The sequence below is a fragment of the Rhinopithecus roxellana genome, chromosome 17 (genome assembly GCF_007565055.1).
Source record: "Rhinopithecus roxellana isolate Shanxi Qingling chromosome 17, ASM756505v1, whole genome shotgun sequence".
Taxonomy (NCBI): domain Eukaryota; kingdom Metazoa; phylum Chordata; class Mammalia; order Primates; family Cercopithecidae; genus Rhinopithecus; species Rhinopithecus roxellana.
This window is the reverse complement of record NC_044565.1, coordinates 18,453,387-18,469,138: the sequence shown is the minus strand read 5'-3', so window position 1 is coordinate 18,469,138 and position 15,752 is coordinate 18,453,387.

The following is a 15,752-nucleotide window of genomic DNA, read 5'->3' as shown; positions in this document are numbered from 1 at the left end:
AGGTCTCTTTCTCTTTCTGCTATGTGAAGAAACATGGAGAATTCAGCAGTCTGCAACCCAGAAGAGGGTTGTCACTAGAACCTGATCATTCTGGCACCCTAATCTCAGATTGCCAGCCTCCAAAACTGTGAGAAATACATTTCTGTTGTTTATAAGCCAACCAGTCTATGGTATTTTGGTACAGCAGCCTGAACTAACTTAAACACATCCAATCCTCATAGAGTGGCAGTTTTTTGCTTATTTGTTTGCCATCTCCCAGCCTGCTTTCATAAGCCTCCTCACAGATCCTGGATTTAAACAAGGAGTCTTCTTCAGGGCCTCATCCCCATGGAGCATTTTTAGTCCCCTTTCTCCCTCAAGGGCCAAAAAACCCACAACTTTCTGCCTGAGGTCCCAAGCAAGAAGACGTGTGGTATAGCTACATTTATCATATTCTATTCCTCCTTGTCCGAGGTGTGTGAACCAGAGCAACTCCATTTTGAATAGGAGCTGGGTAAAGTAAGGCTGAGACGTACTGGGCTGCATTCCCAGATGGTTAGGCATTCTAACTTATAGGATGAGATAGAAAGTCGAAAAGAAAAAAAAAAAACAAAAAACAGTCATAAGACCTCATAAAAATTTGCATAAAACGGCTAAACCCCCAAAACCAAACACAACAATATACCTCTAGTCATCTTCACTGCTACATTCCCACCAGCACCATGACAGTTTACAAATGCCATGGCAATGTCAGGAAATTACCCTGTACAGTCTCAAACGGGGAGGCATAAATAATCCATCCCTTGTTTAGCATATCATCAAGAAATAACCATAAAAAAGGGCACCCAGCCGCCCTCAGAGCTGCTCTGTCAATGGAGTAGCCATTCTTTTATTCCTCTACTTTCTTAATAAACTTGCTTTCACTTTACGGACTTGCCATGAATTCTTTCTTGTATGACATCCAAGAACCCTCTCTTGGGATCTGGATCAGGACCCCTTTCCTGTAACAGCTTCTGTTTCAAGCAATGGAGATTCTTTTTGTTGTTGCTGTTCGTTAACATTTTTGCTTTGTTTGGTTTTAGTCCAGTAATGCATTGTATTATTTTCTCTTGTCATGGTTTACCCATGTGTTTGAAGCACAAGATGCATTATGGCATTAACTCATATTACGGTCTTGACCAGAAGTCCATATCATGATAATTGTGAAAGGTGAGCCCACTTTCTCACTTCCTGTTTTCTTTCTTGGGTTTTATTTGTATTTAAAATTCGTTGGATGAAATCGTGTTGCCAGCTATAAATTTACCAAAACATGATCTTGTCATTCCCACAGTATTATACATGTTATTGAGAACATCATAAGAAATTTTGTCAAATGCTGTACTGATATTTAAATACCTAGATTATTCCACTTGGTATCAACTTTATAAGGCCAATTTGATAACCATTTTAAAATGGTGGAGTAAATATCATGTATTATGGCAAGAATTCTACAAGGATTTCACCTCTTTATCACCACTCCCAAATTCTGCAATTCTTTAACATTAGCAAGTGGTTATTTTCCCTAAGTCTGCACCTTCACCTTCATAAAACATCCTTCAAAAAAGTATTTATTTGGATCTGAGGAAGTGACTTCATTTAAAAGATCAAGGTGCCCACAGTTATCTGTCTTGAGCTTTCACTTTTTCTTAATTATGTTTGTCTATTTCATACTTGTCCATTTTATTCTTCTTGATAAGGAAGGACAAAGCATAAAAAATTAGTAATTAAGCTTGATCACATCTCTAAACAATATAGTGTTTTCCTTCAGTGGTATCTTATTCTTTTCTTTAATCTTTTTTCTAGTCTTATCCATACTAAGAGTATCCCAGTCACTCTTCTGCAACTTTGTGTTTTCTGTATGCCTCATATACATATATGTTTATATGTACTCAGTCAAGGGCTTCCAAAGGAGTTAAACTGATTAGTTCTTAATCAACTATTATGTATTCATAATAATTAAAATAAAAAAGAAATTATATTAAATATTAAAAATCAAGCAAGAGAATTCCAAAAGACTCTCTGCAAGTCATTTTTGACATAAGTAACTATTTCATGACAAAAGAGAAGTTCCCAAAATCATGATATTTATTGTCTTGTATAGAGGATGGTTTCCTCATTATAAAATATCTGAGCTTTTCATTTTTAAAAAATTTTGAGCAAGACTGACCAAATGGGTAAACCCTTAAAGTCATATACAAGATCCCTTGAAGACATGGAGAAAATGTGTCAAATAGCAGAAGTAGGGATGATGATACCAGTATCTAATATTTGTATGCACTTATCACATACCAAAGTGCTTCATTAAACACTTTACATGAATTATCTCGTCAAATAGTTTTTAAAAACTGAGGTAGTATACTGAGTCTAACAGTGTTCCCCCAAAAATTCATGCCCACCATGAACCTCAGAATGTGACCGGATGGCAAACAAATAAGCAAAAAACTGCCACTCTATGAGGATTGGATGTGTTTAAGTTAGTTCAGGCTGCTGTACCAAAATACCATAGACTGGTTGGCTTATAAACAACAGAAATGTATTTCTCACAGTTTTGGAGGCTGGCAATCTGAGATTAGGGTGCCAGAATGATCAGGTTCTAGTGACAACCCTCTTCTGGGTTGCAGACTGCTGAATTCTCCATGTTTCTTCACATAGCAGAAAGAGAAAGAGACCTCTGATAAGGGCATGAATCCCATTCATGACCTAATCACCTTCCAAGGACCTCACCTCCTGATGCCATCCCATTGAGGTTAGAATTTCCGTAAATAAATTTTGGAGAGACATGAACATTCAGTCTATAACAGGATGTAAGCAAGCAGCTGAACTGGACAAAAGGAAGATACCACACAGTTTCCCAACTGCCACTAAACTAAGCTGTCTCTTGGCGGCTCAGTAACTGCATGTACAATTTTAACATCACAATGGGAAGGAGCCCCAAAATTGTGTTAGAAGACCTGAGGGTCCTGAGGGTTTGGAAAGTGGTAACTTCAAATCCTCTCAATGTGGACAGGGAACTCAGAAAAAGATGGAAAGAGAAAATAACATTAAAAAATTCAAAACAAGGTATTCAAGATATGCAAACTGAAATTCCAAAACACATGAATAAATGTAATGCTGTAAAAGCTCGTCAACACTCAGAAGAATTTTATTCCCAAAGACACTCTTCTTATAGAATGGTAGCACAATGGATTTAAAATAAGTTTATTTAGGATATTCGAGAAAATTTTCATTAAAAAGCATGATGTTATAAAATATATAAACAAAAATCAAGGACAGATGCTTATGTAAAAGGGAACATTAAAAAATGAAAAAACATGACATTGAAATATTTTTAAATGCAACAAATTAAATAAATTATACATGGTGAGGGAGTTTGCAAACAAGAGGCAATGCTGAGAAATTCACTCAAATGAGCACACAGAGAAGCAAAGCACAAAAGTGAGTAGTTAGAAGACAGAGAAGACAGACTAATGAAAAGCATACAAGTGAGTAATTAGAACACAGAGAAGACAGAGTAAGGAGCTTTTTATTTTATTGTTTTGAAGAAAGGCAAGTGCTTGTGAAACAACAATATTTCAAGCAAAAATCTGCAAATTTTGCAAATTTTCAGACAAAAATCTATGAGTCCTGAGACTGACAGGATGAATAAAATAAATCTACAACCTGACAGATTATTGTGAAACTATAGAATGTTAATAACAAACAAACTCTTGAAAGAATCCAGAAAGACAAGATACATTTACTTCAAATGAAAGCCACTTAGATGGACAACTGACTTCTTCTCAACACCAGTAGTTACTAGAAAAAGCAGAGCAGTGGTTTCAAAGTGCTGCAATAAGTTGGAGTTCAATCCAAAATTTTATTTTCAGCAATATTACTCAGGAATTATTTTCAGACCTATAACAATTGAGAGTTCAAACTTTTATCAAAACTACTTTAGGAGAAAAATGTCATTAGCTCAACAATGAATACATAAAATGTATATTGATTATAAAATAACCTTTCAAAAAATAAGGGTAAAATAATGGATAGGAATTAAAGGAGAAAAGAGAATAACTTCACTGAGTAGTTAAACTGTTCTTGGATCTGTGACATATTTAGGATGACGTAAACATTTAGAATAATCTTTGTTATAACAATTTGTACTTAAGTATGAGTGCTAAAAATTTGAGGACAATTACTACCTCACACCTATTAGTATGGCTACTATTTAAAAAATGCTGGTGAGGATTTGGAGAAATTGGAACTCTTTTATACTGTCATTGAGAAGATAAAATGGTGCAACTGCTATGGAAAACTGTATGGTGGTTCCTTAAATAAACAGAATGACCATATGATCCAGCAATTTCACTTCTGGGTACATACCTCAAAGAATCAACAGCAGAGTCTCAAAGTATTTGTATACCTATATTCATAGCAGTATTATTTGTAACAGCTAAAAGATGGAAGCAACCCAAGTTTCCATCAACAGATGAATGGATAAGCCAAATGTGAGATGTACATAACAATGGAACGTTGCTCAGCCTGTAAAAGGAAGAAAATTCAGACACATGCTGCAAATGGATGCACCAACCTTGAGAAGATGATGCTAAGTGAAATAAACCTGTCAGAAAAAGACAATACTGTATGACTCCATCTATAGGAGGTACCTACAGTAATCAAATTTATAAAGACAGAAAATAGAATGATAGCTGACAGGGGCTAAGGTGAGGGTGAATAGAAAGTTGTTGTTTAATGGCCATAGAGTTTCAGTTTTGCAAGATGAAAAGAATTCTAGAAATGGATGGTAGTGGTGGTTGTATCATAATATGAATACACTTAATATCACTGAATTGTATACCTATAAATAGTTCACGATGATAAATTTTCTGTTATATGTACTTTACCACAATAAAAATTGGAAAAAATTAAAGATAATTACTGAAAGAATACATATATAATCTGTAGCATGCTACCAACAAAGGGATAATATGATGCATTTGTGAATTCCAGTAGAGGAAATAAAAAGGGCAAATAAAGACAAGCAAAAAGAAAGGTTGATAAACAGAAGATAAATTAGGATGGTATTACAGAAGTCAGTGAGGTAAATATCAGCACATTAAAATGCAGAGATTATCAGATATGATTTCAAAATATCCTACTGTACAATACTAACAAAAGAAAGACCTAAAACAAAACCACACAGATAGTTTGAACCAGAAGAAATGGAGAAATAATATATATCAGAAAGTACAAGTTAAAATAAAGCTATAGTGTCAAAACTAATATCAGACAAAATAAAATTGAAGGCAAAACTCATGTACAGGAGTAAAAAAGGATGCTACATCTTAAAACATTTACCAAGAATCTAAAACAATTGTTTTTCAACAATTATTTGTTTAATGTCTACTAGATGCTGAGTATCAGTCCGAACACAGGGGAGGAAAACTGAACAAAGAGTCAAAAATTCCTGCCCTCATGGACAGAAGTGCAATGTAAATTTGAAAAATCAGCAATCAGAGTAGGATATTTTATTAGGCTTGTATGAAAATGGGAAGTAAATAATTAAAAAATTAGAAGGATTAAGAATGTTTTAATAAGAAAACACAAGCTTAGTCTAAAACATATTTAAAATTCTATAACCCGTTTGTACAGAATATATATTCTTTCCATGTGTCTGCAGAACAAGGAGCTAAATAACTGGAAATAAACCCAAGAAAAGTATTCAAGGTTTTTATTGAAACAAATGTGAAATGTATTGAAAGTTTTACAGTATGATTAAGTGGAATACAAAGATGTGACATTGTCATGTACAGGGTCGCATAATGTGAATTTTCACTTAATCTATAAATTTAATGCAATTTATGTCTAAAGCTCAGTAGGAATTCTGCTGGACACACCAATCCTAAAATGTGCATTGAAGAGCAAAAAGCCAAGTATGATTAAGGCAATTTTGAAGGAGAAGAACATGATGAGGGTTCTTTCCTACCAGACATCAAAGCTAATTATAAAATAAAGCAATTACACAGTGTGAAGAAAGTATGGTTTTATTTCAAGAATTAAATAGAATAATGGAACATAATAGAGAGTCCTCAAATGAACCACTAAAATATGAAAATACGACAAATGACAGGGGTAACATTATAAATCAACAGGGAAAGACTGAGGCACTTAATAAATGATACAGGGACAAAGCTTAGCTTTGTGGATAAAAAATAATATATGGTTTCTATCCCAAATACACAAGGCTATGTCCCAAGAAGATTAAAAACGTAAATGTGAAAACCATAATTTTATGTTTTAGAAGAAAGTAAAGATAATTTTTCTGAACCCACAGAAGGGAAAAATTATACTAGACACAGTAGGCACAAACAATAAAGGATAATATTCACAAACTCAACTCCATTAGCACTAAAAATGTCTGTGTGACTATAAATAAAGTAATAAGGGAAAATTTGAGGACGTTTGAATGATTTGTGTCAGCACATACAAAGTAAAAATTAAAAAAGTGAAACAGACTAGAAACTCAAGAGGAAAAAAAGACAAATCATATGAACAGGCAGTTCACAGACAACAGCATCGAAAAGCCAAGGACCATAAGCAAAGGCACTCAACCTTGTTGGTAATTAGGGAAAGGCAAATAAAACCACAATGAAATATAATTCCCACCACATTGTGAAAAAGTCTAAAGTATTACACTAAGTGTTGTCAGGAAAACGAAACAATGGAGACCTAATATACACCACTGGAATGTATATAAACGGATTCAATCCCTTTGGTGTGCTAATTGTTGAAGATGCCCCTTTCCTACAGCCAAGTAACTTCATGTCTTTGTTTATACTCTAGAGAAACTTTCCCACATGCCCCAAGTATACACATCTCATTGCAGCACGCTTTTGGTGGTGGTTGTTATTCAGTGGTTAAAATGAATTAACTGGAGCCATACATATCAACCCAGACACACTTTGGAAGTTAAGTAGAGTAAAGCAAGTTGCAGAGAGTGATACGTACGTGTGTATATGTATATAATACACACATATGTATGGAGAGAAAGAAAATTATGTATATGAAATTTGAAAGCTATTAACTGTTACTCTATTGTTTATAGATATAAACATACATATGAGTAAAACTAGGTAACATGCAGAGAAATGATTCTGAGTAAGTATGGTGGTTACTTCTGGGGAGAGAGGGAAGGAGATAGGATTTGGGAAGGTCACACAAAGTGATTCAACAATATTTGTGAAGATTTTCCTTGTTGTTTTGCCTGATGTGCTTTCAGAAAACATGAACATTATTAAAGTTTGTTGTTACACGAATGTTTATTTTTATTATTTTAGGCTTTTTTGTATGTTTAAAATATTTCACAATAAAAATATATTGTAAATGTATAACATGGACCTAAAATATCATGGGGAACAAAGCAGTTTCACACTAAATTTCACAAGTAGACCCAAGAGACTAGATGATATAATAATTTATGTAAAAAAGTGTCATGGAATTTAGCTAACTACAAAAGCCTCGAGACCATAACTTAAATAAATGCGGTCAGTTCAGTTGATGGTAGATTTGGGAGTCAAAAAAGAGAGAATGCTAATGGCAGGAAGTGACTTCCTTATTCTTGCAGGTGTTCAAACAGAGTCAGTAGACCACAGTCAGTTTGGGGGAGTTAGGGTGTTACTGTGAGGGTAAGAATGGATGAGATGAGTACTAAGGGGGTTGCCAATAATTACTAATAAAAATTATCCAGTTTATTTTTGTTCATTAGACAGGTGCTTCTTACAGTGTTTGAAGGTCATCTCTATTCACTTGAAGAGTCATTATCCTGTGACTGCAAAAGTCACAGGATATATTTCTATTTTAGGTGAGCTCAAATTTGGATCAGGCTTTGTAGCCACCAAAATCTATTCTTTCCTTTTTGAGCAGGCTTTTGGTTTAAAAAAATATCGAGTAGAATCATTACTATTTATTCAATAACATTTAACAAGTCCTTACTTAATGCCATGCTCTATATTACTATTCTGCTACTCTGCAAGGTTTGTCTAAGTCATCTTCTTAGATAAGAAATAGTGTTTAAAAAGTCAGAAATACTCAGTTTTAATGAATTAATACTATTCTCCAATCACTGAAGTCAAATTATTTAATCATATTTTAAATATCAGCCATATCAATATTATGGCACTGTTTTATAGAACCTAAACTTGCTTGTAACATAACCTGCAATTTATTTTCCTATTTGTGCTAGCAATGGAGAAGCTGACCTTGGCCTGAATCTTTAGAGATTACTTGAAAGGAGTGTTCATCTTAAAGCAAGAAAAAAAGGCATGGTCTGCTAAGGTCACCCTAAAAATCCATTAAAAATGTATTCAAGATGAGTTAGTAGTAGGCAGATGGTAAATGTAAGTATCCAAATAGAAAATAGAATATTGTGGTACAGCAGGAAGCATAGGTGTGTAGACAGGAAAAATCAATGAAAGTAACTCAAAAAGGCAATAAATCTCTCTTAAGGAATATTGTCATGTTTTCTGAACCTGCAACCATAGCCTACATTAAATTTTTTATGTGATGGTGAAAAGTTCTTTGCACTTTCATATCTAGTAACAAACTAAGAGTTTTTTTCTTCAGTTAAATGGTGGGATGAAGAATTCTACACACAAAAAGGCACCCACTGAAGTCTTGTGTAATTATTCTGATACTATCTTTGCTGCAGCAAAACCGAAAAACTATATAATTGCTTTCTAGCTTTTATGAGAAGTGACATAATGATGTAACCCAATTGCTTAGTTTTCCTTTAAGTTTCATGATTCAGAAGAAATGTCTACTCTGCAGCTAATATCCCTAGACCAGAGATGTTTAATTAGGTACTAGCTTGAAGCAAAGCCTGTTTTAATCAAAACGTGTAATAGTGGCAGTAAGGTCAAGTGGTGGGAGTGATGTGGATGTCATGTATACTAAACAGTGACCCTTACATAAAAAAACAAGTAAATTCTACAGTGTTTGAGAATTTAGTCATTATACTCACAGGTCCAAAAAGAGACCTACTCATTTTGCTTGGTGGCATTGGTGGGTGTTTTTTGTTCCAGCCAGGAACTGAGAACCCAGTTTCGACTGGAAACCATTTCAGAATTTGTGCAGAAGTTAGAATCTTCATGAGTGTGCTGTCCAAATTTTTTGGACATTAAGCACTACATTTTTTTGTTGTTGTTAGAGGACATTATGTTTGTTAAGTGAAATAAACCAGACACAGAAAGACAAACACTGCATGTTCTCACTCTTTCGTGGAATCTAAAAATGTTGCTCTCATAGAAGTAGTGAATAGAACAGGTTAATGAAAACTAGGGAGGGGAATAGGAGGGTGGATAGAAGTTTGTTAATGGGTACAAATTTACAATTAGGAAGGAAGAATAAGTTCTGGTGTCCTATTGCATGGTAGGGTGACAATAGCAAAATATAAGGTAGTGTATATCTCAAAATAGGTAGAAGACAGGATTTTCAGTGTTCCTACCACAAAGAAGGGATAAATGTTTGAGGTGACAGATATGCTAATTATCCTGATTTGATCAATACACACTATATGCATGTATCAAAACATCACATTGTACCCCATAAATATGTATAATTATTATTTGTCAATTAAAAATAAAAATAATAAAAGAGAGAACTCACCACTTCAGAGACATACTTAAGATTTAACATTTCCAGTGACTCTAAGGTGTTTCTTTTTTTTTTTTTTATTTATTTTTTATTTTTTTTATTTTTATTTTTTTATTATACTTTAAGTTCTAGGGTACATGTGCATAACGTGCAGGTTTGTTACATATGTATACTTATGCCATGTTGGTGTGCTGCACCCATCAACTCATCAGCACCCATCAATTCATCATTTATATCATGTATAACTCCCCAATGCAATCCCTCCCTCCTCCCCCCTCCCCCCTCCCCATGAGAGGCCCCAGTGCGTGATGTTCCCCTTCCCGAGTCCAAGTGATCTCATTGTTCAGTTCCCACCTATGAGTGAGAACATGCGGTGTTTGGTTTTCTGTTCTTGTGATAGTTTGCTAAGAATGATGGTTTCCAGCTGCATCCATGTCCCTACAAAGGACGCAAACTCATCCTTTTTTATGGCTGCATAGTATTCCATGGTGTATATGTGCCACATTTTCTTAATCCAGTCTGTCACAGATGGACATTTGGGTTGATTCCAAGTCTTTGCTATTGTGAATAGTGCCGCAATAAACATACGTGTACATGTGTCTTTGTAGTAGAATAATTTATAATCCTTTGGGTTTATACCCAGTAGTGGGATGGCTGGGTCATATGGTACGTCTAGTTCTAGATCCTTGAGGAATTGCCATACTGTTTTCCATAATGGTTGAACTAGTTTACAATCCCACCAACAGTGTAAAAGTGTTCCTATTTCTCCACATCCTCTCCAACACCTGTTGTTTCCTGACTTCTTAATGATTGCCATTCTAACTCTAAGGTGTTTCTAAGTTACTTTGGATCACATAAACTTGGTGGCTTTGAAAGTAATGGAGTGAAACATCCAAATAGCTCCACGAAATTGGCAGTGCTTCAGAAAGAAGAATGGAAATGGCCCTGTGGAAAAGACACTGCTCAGACAATTGTAATATAGTGGATTATGATGGGACAATGCATATGTTTTCCTTATGTATCAAGGCTGAAGAGAGCATGTATTTTGTGATTTTCTTTGCTATGAACCAAACTTGCAGTGTATATTGGCAGCTCTTAGTTATGTAGACCTAACTAGATTCATGATGCTGTTAGTTTCCTAGTTTAAAAATAACCTACCTAGGTATTTTTTTCTCTTTGAAGCAACTGTGAATGTGGGAGTTCACTCATTTGGCTCTCTGCCTGTTATTGATGTATAGGAATGCTTGTGATTTTTGCACATTGATTTTGTATCCTGAGACTTTGCTGAAGTTGTTTATCAGGTTAAGGAGATTTTGGGCTGAGACTATGGAGTTTTCTAGATATAAAATCATGTCATCTTTAAACAGGGACAATCTGACTTTGTCTTTTCCTAATTGAATGGCCTTTATTTCTTTCTCCTGCCTGATTGCCCTAGCCAGAACTTCCAACACTATGTTGAATAGGAGTGGTGAGAGAGGGCATCCCTGTCTTGTGCCAGTTTTCAAATGGAATGCTTCCAGCTTTTGTCCATTCAGTATGATATTGGCTGTGGGTTTGTCATGAATAGCTCTTACTATTTTGAGATATGTCCCATCAATACCTAATTTATTGAGAGTTTTCAGGATGAAGGGCTGTTGAATTTTGTCAAAGGCCTTTTCTGCATCTATTGAGATAATCATGTGGTTTTTGTCTTTGGTTCTGTTTATATGATGGATTACATTTATCGATTTGCGTATGTTGAACCAGCCTTGCATCCCAGGGATGAAGCCAACTTGATCATGGTGGATAAGCTTTTGAAGTGCTGCCGGATTCGGTTTTCAAGTTTTTTCTTGAGGATTTTTGCATCGATTTTCATCAGGGATATTGGTCTAAAATTTTCCTTTTTGTTGTGTCTCTGCCAGGTTTTGGTACCAGGATGATGCTGGCCTCATAAAATGAGTTAGGGAGGATTCCCTCTTTTTCTATTCATTGAAATAGTTTCAGAAGGAATGGTATCAGCTTCCCCTTGTACCTCTGGTAGAATTTAGCTGTGAATCCATCTGGTACAGGACTTTTTTTGGTTGGTGGGCTCTTAATTATTGCCTCAATTTCAGAGTCTGTTATCGGTCTATTCAGGTATTCAACTTCTTCCTGGTTTAGTCTTGGGAGGGTGTATGTGTCCAGGAATTTATCCATTTCTTCCAGATTTTCTAGTTTATTTGCATAGAGGTGTTTATAGTATTCTCTGATGGTAGTCTGTATTTCTGTGGGGTTGGTGGTGATATCCCCTTTATCATTTTTTATTGTATCTATTTGATTCTTCTTTCTTTTCTTTATTAGTCTTGCTAGCAGTCTATCAATTTTGATGATCTTTTCAAAAAACGAGCTCCTGGATTCACTGATTTTTTTGAAGAGTTTTTTGTATCTCTTATCTCCTTCAGTTCTGCTCTGATCTTAGTTATTTCTTGCCTTCTGCTAGCTTTTGAATGTGTTTGCTCCTGCTTCTCTAGTTCTTTTAATTGTGATGTTAGGGTGTCAATTTTAGATCTATCCTGCTTTCTCTTGTGGGCATTTAGTGCTATACATTTCCCTCTACACACTGCTTTAAATGTGTCCCAGAGATTCTGGTATGTTGTGTCTTTGTTCTCATTGGTTTCAAAGAACATCTTTATTTCTGGCTTCATTTTGTTACTTACCCAGTAGTCATTCAGGAGCAGGTTGTTCAGTTTTCATGTAGTTGAGTGGTTTTGAGTGAGGTTCTTAATCCTGAGTTCTAGTTTGATTGTGGTCTGAGAGACAGTTTGTTATAATTTCTGTTCTTTTACATTTGCTGAGGAGTGCTTTACTTCCAATTATGTGGTCAATTTTGGAATAAGTGCGATGTGGTGCTGAGAAGAATGTATATTCTGTTGAATTGGGGTGGAGAGTTCTGTAGATGTCTATTAGGTCTGCTTGGTGCAGAGCTGACAAGGGATGTGAAGGACCTCTTCAAGGAGAATTACAAACCACTGCTCAATGAAATAAAAGACACAAACAAATGGAAGAACATTCCATGCTCATGGATAGGAAGATTCAATATCGTGAAAATGGTCATAGTGCCCAAGGTAATTTATAGATTCAATGCCATCCCCATCAAGCTACCAATGAGTTTCTTCACAGAATTGGAAAAAACTTCTTTAAAGTTCATATGGAATCAACAAAGAGTCCACATTGCCAAGAAAATCCTAAGACAAAAGAACAAAGCTGGAGGCATCATGCTACCTGACTTCAAACTATACTACAAGGATACAGTAACCAAAACAGCATGGTACTGCTACCAAAACAGAGATATAGACCAATAGAACAGAACAGAGGCCTCATAAATAGTATCATACATCTACAACCATCTGATGTTTGACAAACCTGAGAAGAACAAGAAATAGGAAAGGATTCCCTATTTAATAAATGGTGCTGGGAAAACTGACTAGCTGTATGTAGAAAGCTGAAACTGGATCCCTTCCTTACACCTTATACAAACTTAATTCAAGATGGATTAAAGACTTAAATGTTAGACCTAAATCCATAAAAATCCCAGAGGAAAACCTAGGCAATACCATTTAGGGCATACACATGGGCAAGGACTTCTTGTCTAAAACACCAAAAGCAACAGCAACAAAAGCCTGGGATTAACAAATGGGATCTAATTAAACTAAAGAACTTCTGCACAGCAAAAGAAACTACCATCAGAGTGAATAGGCAACCTAGAGAATGGGAGACATTTATTGCAATCTAACCATCTGACAAAGGGCTAATACCCAGAATCTACAAAGAACTTAAACAAATTTACAATAAAATATCAAACAACCCCATGAAAAAGTGGGCAAAGGATATGATCAGACACTTCTCAAAAGAAGACATTTATGTAGCCAATAGACACATGAAAAAATGCTCATCATCACTGGCCATCAGAGAAATGCAAATCAAAACCACAATGAGATACCATCTCACACCAGTTAGAATGGCAATCATTAGAAAGTCAGGAAACAACAGGTGCTGGAGAGGATGTGGAGAAATAGGAACACTTTTACACTGTTGGTGGGACTGTAAACTCGCTCAACCTTGTGGAAGACAGTGTGGTGATTCCTCAAGTATCTAGAACTAGAAATACCATTTGACCCAGCCATCCCATTACTGGGTATATACCCAAAGGATTATAAATCATGCTGCTATAAAGACACATGCACGTGTATGTTTATTGTGGCACCATTTACAATAGCAAAGACATGGAACCAACCCAAATGTCCATCAGTGATAGACTAGATTAAGAAAATATTACATATGCACATTATGGAATACTATGCAGCCATAAAAAGGATGAGTTCATGTCCTTTGTAGGGACATGGATGAAGCTGGAAACCATCATTCTGAGCAAACTATCGCAAGGACAGAAAAACAAACACCACATGTTCTCACTCATAGGTGGGAATTGAACAATCAGAACACTTGGATACAGGGTGGGGAGGAACACTACACACCAGGGCCTGTCGTGGGGTGGGGAGAGGGGGGAGGGATAACATTAGGAGATATACCTAGTAAGGTAAACGACAAATTAATGGGTGCAGCACACCAACATGGTACATGTATGCATATGTAAGAAACCTGCACATTGTACACATGTACCCTAGAACTTAAAGTATAATAATAAAATAAAAACTACCTATTTTTCCTTCAATATTTTTTTTAAAGAGAAAAAATTTTTATTGTGATATAAAATGCACTTATAAAATGTCCACCAGAAGGCATGTAATTCTTCACTGCTATATAAATTTATTGGGAATATGTTATTCACCATCTAGATATGATAATGCCAACTAAAACATACTGTAAACAATGAGTTATACTCTATAACAAATGCATCACTGATTTTCAGCAATCATTGGTTTAATAATAATTAGTTTAAGATTATAATCACATCTATATTCTGGAATGTCCATTTGTTTTAATGTAGTGTAGTGGAATTTAGAGTATAATTGCACATAGATGGTACAGAAAAACATTCACTTCTAAATTATTTTATACCTTCATGACAGGTAGTCTTCCTGACTGAAAATAACAGCTTCAGCTATGGTCTGCAACACAGCTCCAGGATGCTTAATGCAATAATTTGGGTGTATGTGTGTCTGTCTACATGTACACGCATGGAACAACTTATATCTTTAGTAAACAAGTGCAACATTGTCAGTTGTTTTGCATGTTTAAATATTATAGTCTGATTATTTGTAAACAAACAAAACCCCACACAAATACTCTAAATTCTATTTAAAAAACTGTCAACCCATAATTATTCTAATATGCTTTACTTACTCGAACACAAATTTCTGAAAGGTGCATATATTACCTTAGATAATAAGGTTTAGAAATGAGTGCTTCACACTATGAAATGTGCATTTCCGATAATTGATTTATGCAGCATAAAGTTTAGATCAAGAAATTACAAATCCTGGATCCCCACATTTCATTTAGAAAATGCCTCAAAGTTATGGCTCTTGCAGCAGGTTTAACAGATTAAACATGAAGTGTTCTACCTCCCTCTATTTCAAGTATCAAAGAAATATGAGGCTCAAAATCTCTCTAGGTTGTAACTGATAATGCAAAGCATTAGAAAACAGTTAAATGTGTTTTGAAATACAGTATTAACTGAGATTATTAGGGTGTTTATCTGTGTTAGCCTGTTAAGTACCAGGACTTTAAAGTCATTTTAAATCTGAGTATTTGCTCAGAAGTGATAAAGAACACAATTTGCCTATAAATGTATGGTTTTGGAGAAAAAAGTCAATCCTGATTTTTAAAACTCAACATTTTTTGTTTCCTTTTGATATTAATTTAAATTTCAATCTGAACATAAGTTTTTGGCCTCACAGAGCATTAGAAAGATAATTTACTAAGGCTGCTTAAAGTCTTTCAGTGTCATCCGAAATCCTGCAGTATAGAAAATATCTCATACCCTTAAAGTTTCAGAGTGAGCTGATCTGCAATTTTAATGCTATTAAAAAAAAAGTCAAATATAAAAGACTGCTGCAATGTAAAGCACTATTTCTAAAAATTGCAGACATGATCCTATAGTCTGACAGAGCTAGCACATCTCC